This window comes from Macrobrachium nipponense, chromosome 15 (assembly GCF_015104395.2).
Source record: "Macrobrachium nipponense isolate FS-2020 chromosome 15, ASM1510439v2, whole genome shotgun sequence".
In the NCBI taxonomy this organism is placed as follows: domain Eukaryota; kingdom Metazoa; phylum Arthropoda; class Malacostraca; order Decapoda; family Palaemonidae; genus Macrobrachium; species Macrobrachium nipponense.
Window position 1 is genome coordinate 7143318 of NC_087208.1, and position 25895 is coordinate 7169212.

At 40.3% G+C, this 25895-nt stretch overlaps 1 protein-coding gene across 1 annotated transcript in view; it reads right to left on the reverse strand.

The window, feature by feature from the left end:
* Positions 1-11708: 11708 nt before the first annotated feature.
* LOC135226988 (serine/threonine-protein phosphatase 2A 65 kDa regulatory subunit A alpha isoform-like) overlaps positions 11709-25895 on the reverse strand; it is a 200773-nt gene continuing 186586 nt past the window's right edge. Inside the window, exon 13 of the mRNA XM_064266702.1 lies at positions 11709-12184. The gene's annotated coding sequence lies outside the window, so the exon portion shown is untranslated. The remainder of the gene's footprint in view (positions 12185-25895) is intronic.

Here is a 25895-nt window from a genome sequence, read left to right on the forward strand (position 1 = left end):
AGTTGTGGTTGGCAGTATGAATGAGTCTTTTCGGGAGTTTGGCAGGAGTGTAACTGAGGTAAGTGATTTGGTGGCAGAGTTACGAGATGTTCGGACAAGAGTTAGAAGGGGTAGACGAGATAGTGAATGGGATTTGGGAGGATGGTAGTGAGGGAGATGGAAATGGGAGTCTGACTGGAAGTGGTCTGGGAGAAGTGGATGGTGGCATTTGTTTGTTTGTATGGTGTTTTAAGATTGCATGGAACCTGTGGTTATTCAGCAACGGGACCACCGGCTTTACGTGACACCGAACCACGTTGAGAATGAACTACTATCAACAGCAATACACATCTCTTAACACCTCAATGGAATGCCCGAGAATCGAACTCACGGCCACCGAGGTGGCAGGTCAAGTGGATGGTGGTGTAACTGAGTGTGTGTATGAGGGCCTTCAAACAAGATGCAGGGGGCCTGCGTCCAAGCATCCGTGGGTGCTGTGGAAAGCTATTTAGTGTGGGTGTTGTGAGTGTAAGGAGACGTTGCCAAATGTAACAGGGGAGGATATATGGAGGAGTTAAGGGAGTTCCATTTGACAATGTCCTTGAGAGACCTGAAAACAGAAATATGAAGGATATGGGATATACCAGTGGAATTGTAGTTGAGTTGAATACAGAATTTATGCCAAAGGCCAAGCACTGGGACCTATGGATCATTCAGTGCTGATATGGAAATTGACAGTAAAAGGTTTGAAAGGTGTAATGGGAGGAAAACCTCACAGTAGCACTATGAATCAAGTGTTAGGAGAGGGTGGAAAGTAAGATGGAAGAAAGAGAATATGAGAGGAGGTACAGTGAAAGGAGCAAAAGGGGTTGCAACTAGGGCCTGAAGGAACGCTGCAAAGAACCTTCAGTAATGCCTACAGTGCACTTCATGAAGTCCACCGACAGCACTAACCCCCCCTATAGGACAGGGGAATTGTACCCATAATCATAGGAACACTAAGCATGATCCCAAGATCCCTGAAAAGGAACCTGAAAAAACTAGATGATGAAGTAGCTCCAGAACTCATGCAAAAGTCTGCAATTAGAAACAGCGTACATAGATAAGTGATGGACTCTTAAGGAGACAGGATGCAACCCGTAATGCCACATTATAAATACTACCCAGTCGAATAGGATAGAAAAAAATAATTAGGTACCTTTTTCTTTGTTCCTGGACTGGCTGGAGAAAGATGTAGGTTCCGGGAAGATTTACTACCTTTTTTTGAAGAGGAGGGATGTCCAAGCTCCTATCTGGGCTTCTAGACCAAAGGTCTCCTCTGCACATCAGATTGCATGGGGTTTTGCTGAATTTGGACGGCTAGCAACAGCTGCCTTAGCCCGTGTAAAAGGTTGAAGGACACAGCACATCTGAAGAAGGAATCTCAGAATTCCTTCCTCAGAAATTTAACTGCAGCTTATCTTTCCCAGGGAAAGTATAGAGATGAGCCCATCACCAAACTACAGAAGCAAGAAGCAATTCTTGTGGGACACCTACTTAAAGAACAAGGACAGAATAGTACTCTTCCTTCCCAAGGACCATGCTTGCTGCCCACCAGTTGACCTGGTGAACTATGAAGGCAAAGTCCTTTAAGCCTCATGGAGTCTCCTAAGGGGTAGGTTGGCTTGTCAGTTGGCAGACAGACATCAAAATGCAGATTAGCAGCCTTCACAGCCAACAGTGTAGAACTTCCACGGGTGTGAAAGCTGTGAAACGGCAGTTTGCTTTATCTGCCGGAGGTGAACAAACTCGCTGACCCAAAACACCAAAAGCCAACTCAGACCACAGCAACCTGACAAATGATCTTGCTCCCAGGGCAAACCCCAAGACTAGCAATGTAGACAAAACAGTGGGCAGGTAAGAAAGTCAGTTTGCCTGCTTAAGATCATTGCATTTGTGAACGAGCAAAATAACCTCTTGAAAGTTTCTTGGCCTAAATGAGTTCTGGAGGAGGGGATCCCACAAGACCCAAAGGATCCCCACAGGCCCAAGCTACCTCCTCTCCCAGAGACAAAGCCACACCAGACTTCCTCGCCTCTTCTCACTCCTTCGAGTTCACCATCTGAACAGAATTCAGAACTTGGTCAAAACTAGATGCAAAGATAGAAAAAAGAAGAAAAAAAGGTTGCAACACTTATCTTACACACACATGAGAAGTGGAAAGATCAAAGGAGATCTCCCCCTCAAGTATGCTTGAATTGCACATGCCCCAAAAGACAGAGAACTTGATTGTTTCCTCTACATTGCCCTGAAAGTGTATGAGGCAGGAGACCATGTTGCTCACCACTGCAAAGGCCAAAAGAGCAGAGAGGTTAAGGAACACTGGCTCACTGCAACTCACCCACTCATGGGAGTGGTTAATCTGAGCTGCAACTACCTTGTCAGCAGACCCAGGAGAGTGGGAAGAAGGGGGATGCACATGGCCATCCAGATGTGAGCCAAAGATCACATAGTGGGAGGGCAAAGGTGGCCATCTAGTCCAAGTGGGCCATGTGGAATCAGGACATACCAAATTTGTAACTAATTTGTATTTTTCATAACTAACAAACCTGAGGTCTTAACAGGTAAAGGCCCACCTCGAACCACCCCTCTAGCAGTCTAAACTGGGTTAGAAATATAACTGGTGGGTCACAGGTAGCTGTGGGCATTCTGGGTATACATGCCCCGTGACCTGGTATAGATGCCATTAGTCCCTGGATCTCACAAGTGTAATTTTAATTCTACCGGTTTCCAGCTTGGCTCTAGTAAATCCTAATGTTAAGACCTCAGGTTTGTTAGTTATGAAAAATACAAATTAGTTACAAATTTGGTATTTGTTCATATACGAAACAAACCTTCGGTTTTAACATTAGGATAGACTTACTATTGGAGGGAGGTAAGTCTCTACAACTGACTGGGAGTTTGCCACCTTATCCATTTCCGAATATATAGGGAAATTCTAAGAGAATGGACAATGAACCTAGGACCAAAGATATAAGCGGATCTATTGGTTTTCCCCCACTGGGTGTAGATACCATTCTACTGTTTACTCTTGTCCCTTGCAACTGGATCCACCTTCACCCCTCTTTTCCCTATTATCCAGAGGGGTGTGTTGCTACTGAAAAGTATATCATAACCTAAGATAGCTTCACAGTATGGCTGACCACCTCACCTGCATCTAGTCCGTTCCAGCACATGACGGTACTCTCCTTCATATTAAAGGAGTAGGAAGAAAGTAGTAAAGAAAAAAGACCAGTCATCCCATTCATTCTACTTTCATACCTTCATCTTAGACTAGACGCAAACTGACCCGCCAGGAGGGGCACTGGATGAACTATATCACTTGTTGGGCCGCCACCACTGGACCCAAGGAAAAGGTGTCCAAGGATCTATGGGCAACATCTTTCAAATAAAATGAGGTGAAAGTTGTTTGGCGTTTCCACACACCAGCTTTCAGAATTCTATCCACAGACATGTTCTTCTTAAATGCCAGGGAAGCACTCACGCCCCTGATGTCATGAGCTCTAGCTCCCACCTGGCTATCTGACCCTCTGTCTTCTGCCGTATAAGCATCTCTGATCGTCTCCCTTAGCCAAAAACGATATTGTATTCCTGGACACTTCCTTCTTGTTCCGTCCTGTACTTACGAACAACCTCCGGCACCCCGGCCTGAGGTGCCTTGTTCTCTTTAAGTACTCCCTTAGTGCCCTGACGGGGAACAGGAGCATCTCAGCTTTGTCGTTGTCTACAAAGTCTGCCAAGGAAGGTATGGTAAAGGAGTCGAATCTGCCGTCTACTCTTGTTGGATTTTGGGTCTTGGCCACGAATTCTGGGACAAACTCAAATACCATTGATCTCCAACCTCTCGAGTGCTTTATGAGATATGAGAGGTCATGTAGCTCCCCCACCCTTTTGGTTGAAGCCAGGGCCAATAAGAAGACTGTCTTCAGGGTCAGGCTCCTATCTGTGGACTGCCTTAGTGGTTCGTAGGGGGGTTTTGTCAGACTACTCAGTACCTTGGTCAGATCCCAATCTGGGGCTTTTAGCTCCTTTGGTGGGCATGACTGTTCAAAGCTCCTCATCAGCATGGCCAACTCCCATGAAGACGATATGTCCACTCCTTTCATTCGTAAGACTGAAGCTAGAGCCGCCCTGTACCCCTTCACTGCAGATACAGACATATGTTTTTCTGTTCTGAGATATATCAGAAAGTCTGCTAACTGCTGAATAGTGGTACCGAGTGGAGACAAGTTCCCTCTACGACACCAATCACAGTATGCTGACCACTTTCCTTGGTATACTGTCGCAGATGATTTTCTGATATTACCTGCCATCTAAGTTGCTGCTTTCTGCGAAAACCCTCTCGCTCGCAGGAGATACTTGACAGTCTCCACCCGTGAAGCGATAGGGACTTCACCGACTGGTGGTACCTCTCCATGTGCGGCTGACACAGTAGGTTGCTCCATGGAGGTAACTCTCTTGGCACATCTAATAGGAGTTCCAGTAGGTCTGGAAACCACTCTGCTTTCGGCCATAACGGGGCTACCAGGGTCATCTTGAGGTTCTGAGACTGCATTACCCTGTTCAGAACCTGACGGATTAGACAAAATGGAGGAAATGTGTACACGTCCAGATTGTCCCAGGGGTGTTGTAGCGCATCTTCTGCTACTGCCTCTGCGTCTGGGACTACTGAACAATACACTTCCAACTTTTTGTTGTACCTGGTTGCGAATAGGTCTATGATCGGTCCTTCACACAACATGAGCATCCTGTCCACTACCTGTTGGTGCAGGGACCACTCCGTTCCCAGAATATGATCCCTGCGGCTCAACTTGTCGGCCACTATGTTTCTTTTTCCCAGAATATACCTGGCCTTGATGTCTACCAGGTTCTCTATAGCCCACTGGTGAAGTTGAACTGTCATCACATGTAACTGCCGAGAAACTAGGCCTCCTTGCTTGTTTATATAAGCTACTACTGTGGTGTTGTCTGACATCAATACCACTGAGTGTCCCTTTACTCTCTCCCTGAATTCCTGTAGAGCTAGAAAAGCTGCTTTCAACTCCAGCACGTTTATATGGAGTTCTCTGTCCTTGCAACTCCATTTTGCTGACACCATCAACTCCTCCATATGGGCTCCCCAGCCTTCTAGTGACGCATCCGAGAACAGCAAGAGGTCTGGAGAGGATTGTTGAAGGGGGACACCCACTGTCAGATTGTCGTCGTTCACCCACCACAGCAAGTCTTTCCTCACTTCTGCCGACAAGGGAATTATCTCGTACGGGTGATCTACTATTGGTGACCAAAACTCCTTCATCCTCCATTGTAGGGACCAAAGGTGTAGCCTTCCTTGTGGTACTAGCTTCTCCAGGGAGGTTAGGATTCCCAGCACCACCTGCCACTGTCTTGCTGGCTGTGTCTGTTTTCCCAGAAAGGCATTCACCACTTGTTTGCATTTCTCTATTCTTTGGTCTGTCCGGAATACTTTGGCTTGTGTTGTGTCTATCACCATTCCCAGATATTCCAAACGTTGACTTGGATCCAACTGCGACTTCTCCTGATTTACCACAATACCTAGGCTGTGACAAAGCTGCAGGAGGGCCGCCCTGTCCCTGAGTAATTTCTCCCTGGACTTTGCTATCACCAGCCAATCGTCCAGATATCTTATTAGCCTGATCCCCTGAGCATGCGCCCACGCCGACACGAGGGTGAACACTCTTGTAAAAACTTGAGGAGACGTCAATCCGAAGCACAGGACCTTGAATTCGAAAGCTTTCCCTGCAAGACTGAAGCGGAGAAATTTCCTTGAAGACTGATGGACTGGTATCTAAAAGTATGCGTCCTTTAGATCGACTGTCAGCATAAAGTCTCCGATTCTGACTGCTTGTAGAACCATTTTCGGAGTTTCCATCTTGAAACTGGTTTTCCTTATAAACAGATTCAGCGTTGACAGGTCTATTACTGTCCTCCACTCCCCGTTGGCTTTGGGTACCAGGAAAATCCTGCTGTAGAAGCCTTTTGCCGGACTGCATACTTGTTGCACTCCTTTTTCCATCATCTTCTTCACTTCGTCCTGAAGAATAGTGGCCTTCTGAGATTTGTGGGCATAAGTGACGTGGGGTAATGGTTGATCTGTCAGGGGCGGGGTTACCTCGAACGGGATCAAATACCTGATCCTGAGAACATCCACCACCCACTGCTCTGCCCCTAGTTCCTGCCACACCTTCCAGTGATTTGCCAGGCAAATCACTGGTGTGGCCGAGTGATGGGAGGCGCCCATCCTATCTTCTTGAGCCTCTCCCTCTTCCCCTATTGCCCCTTCCTCTGTTGTTTCTATTGTGAAAGGGCCGATGAGTTAGCCTCTTTGGGGAAGAGGGTCTATTAAGGATGCTATGTCTCACTGTCTTCTTTCGAGACATCTGCTGTTGTCTTCCCTCCAAAGGAGTAGTTTGACTGTTAGACGTTTTCCTAACTGCCTGTTGCACCAACCTATCGTTAGTGTCCATCCTTCTTCTATCTATCGCCTCTTCCAGTATGACCTCTGGCAACAGCAGTTGCGATTCCAAGATATCCCCATTCCTCATTGTTAACAGGGAATCCAAATCCACATTGCGGCTTAGTCTAGCCAACGCTGCATCTCTCCTCATTAGCAGGATATTTGCCCAAACATTGGCACTTACGTTTGTCAGGTACGCAATCGCCTTGGACCCTGACTGTAGTAATCTAATGAACAATGGTTCATCCACTACTTTTCTTGTTGCTTCCGAGGATGCAATCTTCGCCACTGCTGTTGACCAAAGGCCTAACCAAGAAGCAGCCTGAAAGACAGAAGAAGCTGTTGCTTCTAACGTAGCAGCCTCTTGGTACATCATCGAAGGGCACTCCATTTTAACCTGATCCAAGGTTAATCCAGGCCTTAACCTTACAACATTAGGGTTCATTTGTCTAGACAGCAAAGGGACCTTCGGTGTCGTATAATATTTCCTTTGCTTTATCATTGGAGGGGGAATAAATTTAAATGATCTATTAGATCTTAAGGAATTATCCCTCCCTGCAATCTTTGCGTTTACGTGTTGCAAGACCGATTCCGCATGACTCGAACAAGGCAATTCATACGACACCTTGGTATCCCTCTTTAGTCCAAATGCCATGTCAATTCCAGGCGGAAGCATACTGGTGAGGTGTTTCTGTCTTCTCCGAAAGGTTATTGAATTGACGAATCAAATCAATCACCTCTGCATACGAGGCCAGAAACTCTTGGTTTTCTCCTTCCTCCAGCTCTAGTGTACCATTCTCCGTCACAAGGGATGTTGTCTCGCCCCTATCTTCTGACAGACGGCCCGGAATTCCACGGCCACGGTCTCTTTGATCTTTGCTGGCCGCTGTTGGCTCGATCCCGGATAGTCAGCAGGGGAACGAGAACGTCTCACTCTTTCTCTGCTCACGGATCTAGAGCGAGAATCTCTTCTAGATCTCCAAGATGAAGGCTCCCTTAAGACAGATATAAGTTCGTCTCTATTAGTATTGGCATCGTTTTCGAGCGTCGGCGAGCCCGGCCTCGACCTTCTATCCAGACGGACACTGCCTTCCACGAACGTATCCGCCGAGGTTGCCAACTCTCTATTTTTCGTACTTTTAATAGGAGCCTTATCGTCCTTCGTACGTATTTTGAACGGCCTTACGGGCGAAACTGGGACCTGCATTCCATCCTCTGCTGCACCTTTCGCCGCCAATGTCGATTTTACCAGAGGTATCGCAGTTTTTGCGATCCGAACTGGCAACTCCGCATCGGCCGCTAGTCCACCGGCCGTCACCTCTCTCGCTTGTTCGGATTCTTGCGAACGGCTTCGTCTGCTAACCTTGTGCATAATAACCACTGACTTCCCGACCTTCCTGCTGACTTGGAAATGACAGTCTTGGTCCGAAGATGAGGAAGAATTGATTCTTCTCCTCTTAGCCCGAGGATCTGCCAGGAACTCCCGAATCCTCCTCCAACGCTTGACTGGCGCTCGCCGTGACGTTATCGGACTTAGCGATGACGCCGAACTAGAGGAAGAAGACGAAGAAGGCGAATCACACTTTTTCTTTTTGTCTCTCTTATTCATTCTCTTCTCTATATCCTGTAATTTCTGCATTACAGTTTGCATTGACGGGTCAAAAGGCGTATTAGCGTCTGGGTGCAGCGAAACAGGCCGAGAATCGGTCTGTGACGTCATCACGCCTGCCATATCGGAGTGTGACGTATGTTGTGACATCATCCCTCTCGTAGGGAGAGACTGAGAGGTTTCTGCTGGCAACCGCACGTTTGCTGCCAAACTACCTCCCACGTTCTGCATCGCTGTAAACACTGAGTGTGATGGTGAAGCCGCGGCATTAATTCCCATAAATTGCAAGCCCGGGGGATGAGGAACATTCAGCGCTGCCGGACCCTGCTGGAACCGTGACGTCATATAATGCGCAAGCATACCATCCAAGGTTGGTACGCTTGGTAGGCCTAGCGCTGACCACGTACCATCTAACCTATGCGCTTGAGGAGCAGGAGCCTGGAACAAAGATGGCGGATCTCCCCCTCTACTTGCTGGGAACATAGGAGAGTGCATATTATTCATAAGATTACCCAAGGCCCCTCCTGACGTTTCCGATACTGAACCGCTAGGAGAAACCGAAGGGGTATGAGACAAATCAAAAGCAGGTGGAGAAACATATGGAGCAGCCTGGTTTATTGCCGATACAAAAGAAGCCGGTAAGGTTTGGTCATCCAAAGATGGCGTCACCACCTTCCTTTTGTATTGGCTTTTCCCATAAACTTCTTCCACTGTTCCACCGACCAACCGCGACAAACAGAACATGGATTAGTAACCGTACATACGTTTTCCCTGCACCTACTACACGTTGGATGAGGATCCGTCGACACCGAAGTTAGGAACCTAGAACATGGAAAGCCACTGACTCCTGGGCATTTCCTTTGTCTCCTCTTCGAAACGGTAGACGATCCCGATGTTGAGGCAAAATTCTCCATCATACCACGTATACACTCTTACCTCACATTGATCACACTCGGAGAAGAAAAGGAATAATAGAATGAAAAATGAAAATGAAATGGATAAAGAACGGGCAAACTGAAAAACCGGCTTTAAATCAGATAGACAGTAACACGTCTTATCTTAAAGGCGGTAGGAAAATAACTGGTGGGTCACAGGTAGCCGTGGGCATTCTGGGTATACATGCCCCGTGACCTGGTATAGATGCCATTAGTCCCTGGATCTCACAAGTGTAATTTTAATTCTACCGGTTTCCAGCTTGGCGCTAGTAAATCCTAATGTTAAGACCGAAGGTTTGATTCGTATATGAACAAATAAAATTTAGGGTAGAGGCAAGGGCTGGGTAGACCTAAGAGGTCATTCAGCACTTAAAATAATGATAAAGCAATTGTTAGGAGGGGATGGAAATGGAAGTATGATGGAATTCAGAATGGAATGGAATATGGAATTTAGGCCAAAGGCCAAGTACTGAGGCCTAAGGTCGTTCAACACTCAAAAGGGAAACAACAAAAAGATTTGAAAGGTGTAACAGGGGGAAAACCTCAGAGTTGCACTCGGAAACATGTTAGGAGAGGGTGGATAGTATGATGGAAGAGAGAATATGAATGGAGATACAGTAAAAGGAAGAAAGGGGTTGCAGCTAGGGGCCGAAGGGATGCTGCAAAGGACCGTAAGTGATGGAATTATGAGAATATGGACAGAAATACATTAACAGGAATGAGAAAGGTTGCAGCTAAGGGATGCTGCAAAGAACCTCAAGTAATGCATACAGTCCACTGTGTGAGGTACACAGGCAGCATTACCCCACTAGGTGGAAGTGTCACTTCAAATTACCTTGGTTGACTACACAAAATTGAACACTCGTGTATAATGAACTATTATTGTAGTATATCAACATCAACCCTAGGTGTTCTAATGTCTTATGTAGTCATGCTACTATCAACTTTAGAGAGCTTAACTGTTAATGACATAAGCATATATTGTTTGTTTGTATGGTGCTTTTACGTTGCATGAAACCAGTGGTTATTCAGCAACGGGACCAACAGCTTTACGTGACTTCCGAACCACGTCGAGAGTAAACTTCTATCACCAGAAATACACATCTCTCACTCCTCAACGGGATGGCCGAGAATCGAACCCACGACCACCGAGGTGGAATGCTAATACCATACCAACTACGCCGGTGAGGCGCTGACATAAGCATATAATTTTAGATAATTTCAACTACTGGAGTTTTGAGCATATAATTTTGGATCATTTCAACTACTGGAGTTTTTTACAACAAAAGTATAAGATACTCAGCTTCATGACCAGCATTTTGCTATAAGAAGCTATTTTCTTTTTACAGCAAGCTGGAAAGTTGGTACAAGTCCTATAAACAGCTGGTGTGAGTTGCCACTCTCTAGCTTGAGAGATGATTTAGGAGACTCAAAAGGGTCCAAATATTATTGCTTAGTACAAAAATATCTTTCAATGTTCTGGGCCTTTTCATTGTACAAAAATACCTAACAATGTTCTGGGCATTTTATTAATTTTTTAATCTTACTTAAACCAATCACTCAGGCATAAAATGGATTCAAATGATCACTGCAACTTTAGGTTTTACAAAGTTGCTCAGGATAACTTATTCAGTTTCCCATGTGGAAAATCAATGCCCTTCAAAAATAACACAGGATAAAAAAAAATAATAATTTTGGTATATTTATTTGTACAGAAAAGTACCATAATAGAATAATTAGAATGATAGAATTAGAGCAATCACAGAAAAAAAAAAAAAAAAAAAAAAAAAAAAAAGCTTTAGAAACACCTGGCAAAATAATCTTATATATAGTATGTGTAAGGATTAGGTAAAATTTCCCCACGTAGGTGACCTACCTAACTGGAGCAGAGATTGCAATGCTCACAATTCTAACAATAAATAGCTTGATTACAGGTTCTTACATATACTTTACTGCATTGTATCTTGAAACAACTATTTTAGCATGTGTCAAAAAGCATGACAATGCCATACGTTGGGAGTCCTACCGTCAAGTTTCTTGACAGTCTAAAGGGGGAACCGACTGTCGGAAGCCCCTCCACAAAGAAAAAAAAAGAATGTAATCTAATGTGTGAACATTTTTTTCTGTGGAATCACAAGTTGTTATAAGTATTGTTAGAAGGATCCTACATAACTCCTTTCATATATTCAAGTTTTTTAATCTTAAATATAGCAAACCTTTCACAATGAAATATTCTTGAACGACAACTAAATCAAGACTATCCAGAACATTTGAATAAAATATAAAATTAGGACAGGTCCTTACAAAACTTCCTAACATGACTAGACTTGTCCTTCATGCAATACCTGAAGTGTTAGCAGTGATTTCTAATTTTCTTTAAAGAATACAGTGTGTCCCGATATGTTGGTTATCAACAGTTGTTGCACCAAATATTTTGAAATCCAGTTAAAATATTCCAGATACTGGTGATAAAATTTAAAATCCCCATCAATGAAGTTGTGAAAAATGCTCCCTGTCCTAATGGATGACTGTAATAAACAGCACTTGGTCCTTCTGTTTGTATCTATATGCAACTTTCAGAGATTTCATCTGATTGACTACAGTAGCCAACCTAGTGTGTGTCAATACATAAAAAGCTATTATGTTCAACTAGATGAGAGAGAGAGAGAGAGAGAGAGAGAGAGAGAGAGAGAGAGAGAGAGAGAGAGAGAGAGAGAGAGAGAGAGAGAGAGAGAGAGAGAGAGAGAGAGAGAGAGACTCCTTTTAAACATACCAGTATGCAAAGAGTCAGTATCTTTACAAACACTCAAATGTTACACCTATGCATATAGTACTTAAGCCTTGAGAACCTCTTAGTTCTTCAAGCCTACATTAGTTCTTAAAATGAAAAGTATTCTTGGCCTACTGTAGCAGATGAATTGAAAGACTGAAGTTATGATACAAACTATTAATAGGTTTACCTCTAGAATTTCTATAACAAAAGTAATCAGTGGCAAATCAGCACCACCATTAACATAACACATTTGTCAAAGGCCATTTACTTAAAATTATAATTTTCTCATCTATTGATCATTTTAGGATGTCCAGTTGTGCCTCGCATAGATGTATTTGTACTGCTTTACGCGGCTGCAAACATTGGCGTCATTGCTGTTGGGATACAAAAGAACAATCAGAGAAGGTAACTGGCTGGCAGTAATCAATATGCTATCTTTGAACATGCAGTAAGTGCTATTCTAAACTTGAATGAACTTTCACAGAAATGAAGAAAAATAAAATTACATCAAACACCAACATCCTCACTATCAATGAAATGGACTATAAACCTTTCTCCTTGCCAACAGATGATGAGAGAGTACTTTTCTAAATCTCTCTTTCAAAATACTTACTATCTGCATCACTATGTAACTGTTCCTGAAAACCTAAATGGAAAAGACGAGGGTAGATCAGTGGTTTATGCACAACATATGCTTTGAAATAACAATTTTCTTTTGCAATTGCTGCTAAATTGCTAGAAAAAAACTACTGTCAATTTAATAATGGTATATCATAACCTGTTGGCATATTGTGGTATAACACTTGACTCTCAATCCATGGAAGTAGATCTACATTTTCCAAAACCTGTAGGAAACGTGGTTTTCAATGATCTTGGGACTGCTCTACAACTAAAGTGCATCTGTTCCTAACTTATAACCTGCTACTTCTAAACAATCGTTCTCTCAAAGTAATGTGTTAAAATATTTGCTAGGCATTACCTTTACGTACCCTTTAGGTCTCGTGCCAACTACTGTCCAACTTGAACATTCTTCTTCCAATTTTCACCCTTCACTAAGGTGCAATTCTTTTAGTCAAGCCAAATAAGTCTCAACATAACTATACAGTAATCCCCAAAACAACAACAATACCAACATTGTACCAAGAAATAATAAAAAAAAAAACTTAAGCATATATGGACAAAAGGAGAAATCCCCTATCTTACTTTAGTGCCTTAATAGCTATCATGATTTTAAGTAATGGATATGTTGCAATGATACCTTAGTACCATTATAGATTTAACCATCTTGCTCTTAATTTCCAAATACAGTTCAAAGAAATCTATTCAGGAAACTTGTTGATAAACAGTTTTTTCTTGTATTTATGAACCTTAATAAATAATGGCTATTGTACTAGGAAAAATCCCAAACAAATAATGCAATACCAGACAATGAGTTTGATTAAAAAAATAAATAACTAAATAAGAATAAATAAATAAATAAATAAATAAATAAACAAACAAATAAACTTCACTCTCATATGGTACCTTAATGAATTCCCATAATTTTTTCCGATACACCGACGTGGTAAATTCACCATTATCTCTAGTCTCTAATGTCTAAGAAAGGTAGTTTTGTTACTTTTATTTTCTATAGTAAAGTTCATATTTTGATGTTGTTTATTGATATGATCTAAGAACATCTCATTTTACCAAGGTTCTTTTGAATAACACAAAAGTGTCATCGACATACCATTTATAGTATGCGGGTTTACACACATCTGGGCAGTTAGTTATAAAAAAGTTTTTTCTATAGAAGACATAAAAATGTTAGCAAAAACAAATCCCAAAGGGGAACCCATAGCATCTCCATCGACCTGAGAAGAGTTGACCTTTGAAATTAAAGTCTTGCATAAGCTCAAAAAGCGTCTCGAAGAGTTGTCTAATAAAACCATGAAAAGTTATATGATCTTTGTAAAAAATCTTATCTAAAATAATCTTAATAGTTTCACTTAAAGGAACATTTGTAAAGAGTGATTCTACATCTAAACTGAGCATCGCTTGGTCTACGGGGGTACTCCCTCCTATTGTTAAGACGGAAGGTTTGTTTAGCATACGAACAACTAGTCATATGTGGTTCACCATCCTGTAAAACTATTTGTTCTTGGAACTCTTATCCAATTTTTTAGTGAGAATTAGTTAAAGCAAATTTGTTAAGTAACTACAGGCAGTCCCCGGGTTACGACGGGGGTTCCGTTCTTGAGACGCGTTGTAACCTGAAAATCGTCGTAAGCCAGATCATCATAAAAAATCCTAAGAAAACCTTACTTTTAATGATTTGGGTGCATTCAAAACTATGTAAACTGCATTCTTAATGCATTTTTCATCCCAAAAACCTTCAAATATTGATTATTTTGCATTTTTGGTGTCATTTCTTCTGCCAGATGAGCGTTGTAGGCGTCGTAACCCTGAAAATAATTTCTGATGAATATAATTGAAAAGCGCCTTAACCTCGGAACGTCATAAGCCGAACCTGTCGTAACCCGGGGACTGCCTTATGTAGATATTTATATATTGAATAGGCTCAACTATTGTACGCTGCCGTAATAGGTCTAATGTGAACTATATCCTTGTGTATTTTAGGGAGATCATTTAAAATACTAAATGAAGAACCTGTTACAAATAGTTTTTAGTGTAAGTGGTTTCATCTAAAATGCCCTCATTTTTCAATTTTCTTAAGAATCTGTTCATTTTATTCTCCCTATTATAAATTTCTAAAAAATTAGGTTTCACCGAGAGACTGAAGTTTGGATCTCTGCTGCAAGGATGCGACTGACTTTATCAATAGAGGCAGAGTCCCCAGTCTTTGACAGGTTCAGTTCTTGGTGGGGTGCTGGTAAGTGAAAACCGCCATTCACCGAAAATCAGCAATTTATGGCACCAAGATTTGGTTAAACCTTACTGGACGGGTAAATATATTGATATGTAGCTCCTCAAGCCGTGTCAACTTTGAGGTTGGGCAATTTACTAAAAAACACATCAATGTCAACCTCTCTCAGCCAGGAACAAGTTATTTATTTTTTTTTTTTTTTGTCCGACACACTAAACCAATTAATCTGTAGTTATTAAGTATTCAATGGGTCGGATTGCTTGCTAGTATCTTCACTGAGCAGTCTTTAAGGTATGATGTTCAAATTTTTTTATGCTGATACGATGTATTGACATGAGAGCTTCTCTCACTTGCCACTTTCATTTGGCTCAAACACAGCTAGTTGTCGACTCACGACCTATGCGGGTTACAACTGATCGACTTTTCGACCACCCACAAATAAAACGACTGAGAAGCGACTTGAGCAAGCAAGAATGGTATCCAGCTGAACATACAACAATTTTTTCCCAGGTTCCACCTCTCCAAACACACACACACAGCTCACTTTTCAAGCTGCTAATGACTATTATCATGCATCGGCAACAAGGATATAACTCCAGTAAACTTACGCCACCAAACACAACCGTAGATAAAATTGAGAGAGAATAATTTTAATCAAAACTTCATGCCTATAAAGATTAGTAACGTAACTAACGGTAAAGCTCCTACTATGAAGAAATCACATGAAAATACCGAACAGAATCACGTAATATTTTTACACAAACATACCCACAACGCAATCTGTTAACGAAAAAAATCAATTAGTTCATGAGACGTAATAAATTCATATTTTGACTTACAAACCCGCCATATAATGATAAATTACCTTGTCTCATATAAGTATTTACATATTTTATGCTAACTAGAAGCAAGGCAATTCATTCCAAATTGAGTTAAATACGGCAAAATAAAACGTAAAGACGGCAAACTAAACTCATATTTACCATCAGCTGATTTCCAAACCAAAACATTGACCACTTTGTTAGTATTTTATGATACAACAATATGAGAATACGTAAATACAATATTATTGGATACAGTAATGCACAACTTTTTAAATGATTCATGGAAAACATGCATATTCATTGTTTTAATTTCATTAACCCTTAAACGCCGACTGGACGTATTTTACGTCGACATACAAAAGTTTTTTTTTATAAATTCGCGGAAAAATATTTTTAGGCCTACCAGCCGAAAACTCTTGAATCACGCGCCTTGGGGGATGCTGGGAGTTCACGGATCAAGGTGTTGTTTTGTTTTATAATCGTTACGCAGGCGCGCAAGCGCGAATTTCTTTCTTGCCGCACTAAAAAGTTATCTGTGACACATCTCGGAAATTATTTCGTCACTTTGACATAATTTTTTACCATTTTAAATTAGCGTTACATAGAGTATTATATATGAAAATGTGCGCATTTTTATGTAGAATACAACAATAAAATACTCATGATTGTAGCTTTTATCAGTTTTGAGATATTCTCATATAAATAACGATAAGTGCCAAAATTTCAACCTTCGGTCAACTTTGACTCTACCGAAATGGTCGAAAAACGCAATTGTAAGCTAAAACTCTTATATTTTAGTAATATTCAATCATTTACCTTAATTTTTCAACTAATTGGAAGTCTCTAGCACAATATTTCGATTATGGGTGAATTTATGAAAAAAACTTCCTTACGTCCGCGCGTAACTCTTCCGAAAAAAATCATACATGCGATTGTGGTAATGTTTGCACCATTTTAAATTAGCTGTTACATAAAGTTTTATATATGAAAATGTGCGCAATTTCATGCATACAACTAAAAACAACCCATGGTTGTAGCTTTTATTCAATTTTGAAATATTTTCATATAAAAAATGTTAAGTGACAAATTTTCAACCTTCGGTCAACTTTGACTCTACCGAAATGGTAAAAAAACGCATTTGTAAGCTAAAACGCTTATATTCTAGTAATATTCAATCATTTACCTTCATTTTGCAACAAATTGGAAGTCTCTAGCACAATATTTCGATTTATGGTGAATTTATGAAAAAAATAACATTCTTTACGTCCGCGCGGAACTCTCTTCCGAAAAAATCATACGTGCGATTGTGGTAATGTTTGCACCATTTTAAATTAGCCGTTACATAATGTTTTATATATGAAAATGTGCGCAATTTCATGTATGATACAACAAAAAATAGTTGAAGGTTGTAGCTTTTCTCATTTTTGAAATATTTGCATATAAATCACGATAAATAGAAAAAAAACCACGTTCGGTAAAATTTGACTCTACCGAAATGGTCGAAAAACGCAATTGTAAGATAAAACTCTTACAGTCTAGTAATATTCAGTCATTTATCTTCATCGTGAAACAAATTCGAAGTCTCTAGCACAATATTTAAATTTATGGTGAATTTAAAAAAAAAACTTTCCTTCCCTCCGCGCCCGGATTCTCCGTCACAAATCTCCGAAATGCGTGAGTCCCATTCTCGGAATATTTGCTCCGTTTCATATTAGGCATTTCATAGAGTTTTATATATGAAAATGTGCGCAATTTCATGTAGAATAAAACGAAAAATATTTAAAAGTTGTAGCTTTTCTTCTTTCCGAAATAATTGCATATAAAAAAAATATATAAAAAAAGTTCGACATTCGGTCAACTTTAACTCATCAGATATGGTCAAAAACTGCATTTGTAAGCTAATATTCTTACAGTATAGTAATATTCAATCATTTGTCTTCATTTTGAAAGAAATTGGAAGTCTCTAGGACAATATTTAGATTTGTGAATTTTTGAAAAAAATATTTGTTTACGTACGCGCGTTACGAATTCAAGCTTTATTTTGTGATAATATTTTCTCTGTGTTGCTTTTATCGTTTTACAATGTGTTATATACCAAAATGATCACAATTTAGTGTACATTACAACTAAAAAAAAGTAACTTGTTACCTTTAACCGTTATGCGCACAGCGCGATTTAAATACAATTATATATGAAATTTCGTTTTTGCGCTATCATATATCGCATTATTTATATATGATAATTATAATTTTTTCATTTCAGATGGTTGCATACTAAACTTCAGGCAATGACAAAAAAAGGAGCCAAAAATGAACTCTAATCTTGAAAACTAAGCGCGCTGTGATTTTTTGAAAAAAATATTTTTTCCGCGCGTTTTAAGGGTTAATATACATAGACAATGCAGCCTGACATCGCTCAATTAGGGATGCTGATGTCAGTCCAAGTCTGATTCCATTTTGTATCAAATTTTTTTTCTAATTATATATCATAGTCAGAATGCATTGAACCTCCAAAATTGGCGTATATTAATAAATTACTAGATTATGTTGTATATGTGGTATACTACAGTATACTGTCGGGTAGGCTACAGTATTCGTATAAATATGATATATGTATGATGATATCATAATATAAGGGAGGCTAACTCTTTATAAAATGTTATTCAATTTCTCTTTGCACTGAATTATCATAAGCTAATGTGCATTGAACCTAGAGTATTAGCTGAAATTAATTACAATGCCATACACGTATGTAGGCTAGGCTAGTATAATATTCTTATGGTAAATTAACATGGGCCGACTTACGTCCAAATCGATTTACGACCAGTTGGTCGTAAGTCGACAACTACGTACCTGTATACAGTGATACCCTGCCCTATGAGTGAATTAATATACGTACAAGTTTTCTGAGTTACGAGTCGTCACAGTCAATTTTTTGCTTTGTTACAGAAGCAAAAAATTGAGGTACGAGCTTGAGATACCACTGCTACATAGATGGCGTAGTGACAAAAATTAAGATAAGCAAAGAAGAAAAAGTAAATATGCATCTTTTAAAAAGTTATACATTACTTCACTGTATCCAATAATACTGTATGCATTCTCATATAAGTGTATTATAAAATACGACTAACATAACGGTCAATGTTCTGGTTTGGAAATCAGCTGATGGTGAATATGAGTATGTTTCGTCATATTTAACTCATTTCTGAGCAAATTTTCTTGCTTCTAATTAGCATAAACGAATATCTAGATACTACTAGAGTTATATGAGATGAGGTAATGTTTTGTTATACAACGTATTTTTAAGTCTAAATATGAATTAAATACATCTTGTTATGGTTCTGAACTAAATTGTTTTTTTCGTTAACGGATTGCATTGGCGACATGTTTATAGAGTAAAAAAATTATGATTCCATTTGCTATTTTCACTTTATTTCATTATAATACGAGGTTTAAGTTATTTATTGTTTATCGGTGTGAAACCAACAGTTAAATGTTTTCTTGCAAACCCAGTAGTTTTGATTAAAATTATTATATCTCAATTTTATCTACGGTTGTGTTTGATGGCATAAGTTCACAAGAGTTTTATCCTAGATGCCAATGCACGATAATGGTCATGAACAGCTTGAACAGTTTTCTCCGCTTCAGCTACTACTAGGTTTAAATTTAACAATATATTTCCTTGTTGATATTTGATCTATAACACAAAAAGTTATTAAATAAAAATATCTCAAGTCTTGTTCTACATAGCATCATTTATAACATAACTACAGTAACTGTTTACTATCGTACAATGGTTGAAATACAAGCCAAAATGGATGTTGTTATCCAATTCAGTTGCGCAATGGGTATAACGTTAATACAAAACTTTTTGCTGTTTTTGAACTTATTTAACTAGAAGATGGAATAAAGTTAGGCTATTGTAATTTGGTCTCTCATAAAATCGGATTATCGTAAGACGAACTATTGTAACTTGAACACTACCTGTATAAAACTTATATCTTTACATACTCTTTCTATTATGTTTTTATGCAATATCTGTTATTTAGAAATGTATTTTCCTTATTCAGTAACATGAAACATAAAAATATGGGGTTGGAATGGATTAAGGGCACTTCCAAGTATTTTCAATGGGGAAAAGTGATTCGATGTGCAACAAATTGAGCTACAAGCTTGACCACAAAATGAATTAAACTTGTAGGTCAAGGTACCACTGTAGTTCTTTCATAATTAATAACCATGTCAACCTTTCAATAGCAATCTTTAAAAATCAATATAAGGACATCCTAAAAAGTACAAGACTTCTTTCAGTAGCTGCAGTATAGAAATGTTTACACTGAAGGACCAGAAATTACTGCCTTCTAGCATATCCTCAAGAATTTCCTTGAATAACTCCAAACATCACAATGAAGTGACTAATGGAAACACATGAAGATTAAATAATCAAAACTATTTGTTTCTCACAAATTTTGCCGTAATCAATTTCGTGTATTAGAAAGCTCTACCCTGGCAGAGAGAGAGAGAGAGAGAGAGAGAGAGAAATTGTCTGTATGCCTCTTGAGAGAGAGAGAGAGAGAGAGAGAGAGAGAGAGAGAGAGAGAGAGAGAGAGAGAGAGAGAGAGAGAGAAATTGTCTGTATGCCTCTTGCAAGTTACATGATGAGGTGCATGAACTCCATGCTTACCTGCAACACTATTACAATGCTATTAGATTAACCACAAACGTGTGAGAATGCATTTATTACTGTATAGTACACAATAGTGTCTTGTACTAATGCATTTTCTTAATCCAGTAGAATTAAGTAAAATACCACTGAATGAATAGGGGACATCTTACAAAGAGAATTATGAAATAAAGGGGTCAGCTCCTTTTCCTTCAAACCTTGAATCCCAGCTAAGTGGGAATCAAGCCTAGCACTTACACTCTGCCACAACACAAGTAAGCCTTTTCATGATTTGTTACTAGACTTCCAGAATTTGGAAGAACTCCACACTATATACAAGGTTTTCATATTGTAAAACTTTTCAAAATATTTCCCAAACATTACAAATTAAAGTTGAGTGGTTGCCAAAATGTTTGTGCCTTGGGCAACAATGACCAGCATTACATTGTTTATGTTGAGCCCAGCCTTTACCGGTGATCATGTTGGGGAAGACTGCATTGGCTGTGCTCTCTTTTCCAGAAACCAGCTTGGTTTTGGAATGGAATCTACAGCCTACAAGCCTTTAACTTCCCAGCATTGTTCACAATGATTAAAATCAACTACAATTCTAATAATTACAAGGTCTTTTAGAGTGGAAGTACATCAAAATAAAAGTTTTTGATGTATTTGTGAACAGGTGAAGCAAGTTAAGAGAAAATTGCAAGCATACATTCTTTGAGTGAGGAATTTAGTATCTAGCCCACCATCTTTTATGACATCAAGAAGGGCAAAGAACAAATCTACAGTATGGATTGGAATGAAAAGACATGCCTAGAAACAGTACCCATGAAGCAAATATCCAAAAGAATGATTTCCAAAATCATAAGGTCTAAAACATTCTCATTGCCATTTATAACTGAATGTATGCTTTATTACAATAACATTGCAATCAGTCGAAATAAAAAACTTTTAAAGTATATTACTGGTTTAACAGCAGACTTCACTGGTTCAGACCAAATGATTTTGTACCATAAAGGACGAGTGGCTCTTAGTCAACTATGAAGAACATAATTTCCAAATGAACAGCGAGGAAAAATGACGACGTGTTTCAACAGAGGAGGAAACAAATATGTGCTAGTTCAAATAGGTTGCAGTCAGAATACTTTACAAGTTACTAAAAGGTTTACAGACTACAGACTCAAAACATGTATATACCTGTCACAAGGAGTTTGTTTTTGGCAAAAGACTGAAATTTTCTGTAGCAAATTCCACAATTCAAAACATGATTAAACAATGGATTACATAAGCTCCTACTTGCGATATATTTATATGCACAAAAAACTCAAGAAAAAAGAAATACTAAAAGAATATGCTTTTTCATATCACTGGATGAACTGCATCAAAACAATGAGCTACAACTCACACACTCATCAAACTGACAGTACCACAAGCATTTCACAAAATATGATGTTAGGTATGACACTATATGCAGTTTTAGAATCACTTACAAGCTACACAAGAAAAACTGTACTGTAATAATGAACATTAAACACAAAAATATGGACCAAATACTAAAGTAATTTCCTAACATATGAACCAATGCTTTCACATAGGGAATAATCGTGCTTGACATGCTTCAGCTGTCACTGAATCACCCCAAAACCAAAATCCTAGAAGATAGACTGGCAGTTGCATGGCAACTTGGGTTAGCCCTGATCCTTCTATTGTGAACCCCAGCCCATCCACAGCTATACTTTTCTCCATGGATGGGAAAAATCGGGGCTACATGGGGTGGTATGAGGAGGGTAAAATTATACATATGAGTGTGTGCAAACGTATGTTAGGAAAATCACAATTATTTTAGAATTTGGTATTTGTTCCAACATGAATATGAACCTACACTTTCATACATGGAGCCTTAATCAAAGGTGGGAGGCCGATCTCTCAGAAAGTTGTCAGGTGGGCTTGTCTGTATGAGGCACCTAGTCCTGTTGAGGATCTCCTGTACTGTACTGAACTAGTTTTAAGTCACCCTCATGCAGGAAGTGAGAAGTGATGTCTACATACTCACCACTCCCCAGTGACCAACCTGAGGTGGTCATTCTTCCTGAGTAAAGCTACAAGAGGGCTTGACTCTATGTCACTTGTGCTCTGGCCTCAATAACGTGAGAATTGGAGGGAAGTTCCCTGGAGCATCCATTCACAACCCTTGGGATGCAAAAGGTCTGTTGTAGATCTTCCATAGTTAACTGAACATGAAATCATGTAAGTCTATATATAGTCCCAAGGGTGCTGGAAGGCATCCTGCAAAGCTGCTCTTTTGATGTGGACTGAGGGACAATGCTCTGGTAGGTTGCTGTTCACTGCCGTGGGTATTGGCCGTGTGGTACCCCCTGCAGGTGGTTCTTGGGACCTCTCTATCATCTCGGTTCCTTTGTGACTGGGGTCGATGTCTCCATTGGCCACAGCTGTTTTTGGCTGGCACTGGAGGGATCTGACATGGGCTCTCCCACTGGGATCAATTTTTACCCGTGGCACAAGGTGTTCAATCATGATCTGCCTCCGAGATGCTGGGTCACGGAAAGGAACGGCTGATACCCCCGCTGGGTTGGGGATCCTCACGTTTGATGGGAACATCCTCCCCACCATGGTGTCGATCCTCATCCTTAGGTGGTTGGTCTGCTTTGGGGAAAGGTTTGAGTTGCATAAATTTACTACCACTCCTAGGTCCATTCAAAGTAACAGAACCTGGTCCCTCTTGGTATTCTACTTGGACGCCTGAGGATGCTAGGATCAGCCAGATGTCCAAGTATCTATGCAGACTTATCCTCTGGGTGTGTATCTGTGGCAAGACTAGTTGGAACATGCAGGTGAAGATTTGGGACACTCACACCAGTGCACAGTACAGGGCGCCCAACTGTTACATTACTCTTCGGGAGATGAACCCCACGAACTTTCTGGATGTCTCATGGATGGAGATGTACAGGCCAAAATCCTGCTGATTTTTGGATACCACATAATCCTTGTAACAGAGGGGCCAGTTCAGGCAGTGGCTGTCCCTAAGGAGGATATCTGCTGTAGGTAGAGGTTCATGATAGACAAATCTTTGACCAGTAACCATCCTCCTGAGATGGATGCCAAGATAGTCTAGGAAGTCCCCTTGGGTGGTTGTCTGAGCAGTGGGGATATCGGTTGCATTTGCTGTCGCTCTACCTCTCAGCATGAGGATCCAGGAGACTAGGAGCAGACTGGGGCAAGGACTCGTCCCTAGATGTTCTGTGGTCACAGTCAGATCTGTTTCCCAAGCATGTGCGGGGCTGCCAACTAATGGACTTTGGCAGCACAGATGGGCATTCTGTGCACCTAACTCAGGACAGACACTGTCCCTTCTTCCACTCCATAAGAGATGTTTAAGGATTCATTTTGTTCCTTGTCTGATCTGCTCCAAGATTGGGATGCAGGTCTCCTGATGCTGAGACGTCTAGTGAAGCTGCTGCTACAGCGTTGCTGGAGGGGTGAAAAGGAATAACAGTTGGTTTTCAGTTCCCACCGCCTCGATTTGTGATGAAACTCTTCGACATTTGTTCTTTTAGAGGAGGGACTACCTAGTCTTGGAGTCACTATGCTGTCTCTCACAAATCCTGTAATGGAGGGGACCCCAGAGTAATTCCCTTGATATTCTGCCAAGGAACCAAAGGAGGGCAATGGCTAACCTCTTTGCCTCCCAAAGCTCCTGACTTGACTTCCAAGTCAACAGATCCCCCCACCTCTAATTACTGCGTCAGAGAGGGCAGAGTTAAAACATCTTGCTACCCAGCTCCAATTGAGGAGATGCCACAGCTTCCCTTTGATTGGAACATTGTCATCTCTACTCTGGCTATGTATGTACTTTTAAGAAGAAATGTAGCGCGCGCACACACCACTTAACGTCCTCCTACCTAAATCTCTCTGAGTGTCTCAGTTATGTGGACTCAAGAGAGATTCAGCCTGGAAGACCCATTTATGCGAGCTTGCAAGTGACTGATCCTTGCAGACCCAGAGAAAACGAATAGTATATTATCACCCAAGGAAAATGGCACATCTACTACATTTTTGGTAATGGCTGTGCCCCCCCACCCCCCATTATTAATACCTGTCTTGGAAAATTCCTGTCAAACTTTTTGTCAACGTGCGCCATTAACAGATGTGTTGATTCTTCCAAGCACAAAAATCATTTCTACAAAAATTCTTGCTAATTTCCTCAAAGCTCTCATTAACTGAGAGGGAATATTCTTTACACAAGAGGATTCACGTTATTACATAGCCCAATCGAATTTCATTACAAAACTACTCCTTAAGAGATGGTGACTCCATAAAAGCATTTCTACAGGTCAAAGAAAATTTTGGTCATATTTCCTTAGGATATACTCATTGATGGGTTTTGAGACTCAAGAGCCAAGATAAGAAAAATAAAAAAGAGAAAAAGAGGGAATACTTCAACTTTCTCTCTACGAGTGACATCACTCTTCTCCAGGAGACGGGTTCCGACTCCAACTCTGTTCTGATGTATGCTTCTTCCTTGGCGATCAGCTTTACTTTACAGTCCCCCCCACCCCCCTCCCCCCCTTTTCCCAGTGGTATAGTTTATTCTCTCTCCCTGCAGGCCAGAGAATCTCCTTAATGAAACTTCTGCAAGTTGTCATTTACTACAGAGAATCAAACCCCCAACTAATGGGACTCGGCAGCACCGATGGGCATTCTGTGCGCCTACCTCAGGACAGACACTGTTCCTTCCTCCACTCCATAAGAGGTTGGGAGGGGGGAATGGAGTCTCAACTTCTTGCTGCTTGGGATATTTGCAGAGGGGCAGGAAGCGGAGAAGGACAAGTCTCTGTACCTGCTGTCTAAGGATGCATTTTGTGATCACAATTCAAAGGGTTGGGGCCAACCCAGATCAATTTGTGACCGCCACCCTAACCGGTAGCATTTTGTCTTATAAGGTTATTAGTAACAGCCAAAGTGGGCTGAGCAACGAGTGCTCCACATACGAAAGCGCTGGCTCATATTTGTGCCACAAAAAACATTTTATCATAAGACATCAAAACATCGGGCTATGATTTACATACTATCACACTGATGCAGGAGTGATAAGATTTTAATATATAAAATGCTACAACAAGTTAGAGAATAGAGGAGTGTAATCATGAACAATAACCACCATAAAAACTGGCACTTTATTACCAGCATACATGCTCTCCAAGCTCAAGCCCAATTATGCACATTCCATTTTTAGTTGACTACTGAAATTTACTAAAAATGGAACATACTAGGCTGCCCAAATTTGGCCAAAAGATACCTTCCTAAAAATTACCAGGGGCAGAGTACTATTTTTACTAACTTACAAAAGAAGTTAGTAAAGATTCTTTTTTTTTATTTTTACATTAAAATGTTTATCCTTTGATATCAAGAACATACAGAAATCTGCACTGCTATTAGCATACAAAAATTACTCGATATAATTTATTAAAAACCTAAAAAGACCAAAACATGAAAGTTAGCAATGTTTGCTAGTTTTAGCAGTCAAGTGCTTTAAATGTCAATAATGAAAAGCTTATGTTTTACTTTAAATTGTTCATCATTACATTGATTTCCAATGTTATGTCAACAACCGTCAAATAAGAGCTTTTTTCAGCCATCAATTTCTAAAATCAGCTGACCTCTTCCCTCATCCCAACCTCAAACTATCAGTCAGATGCAGATATTTGTAAAGATGAG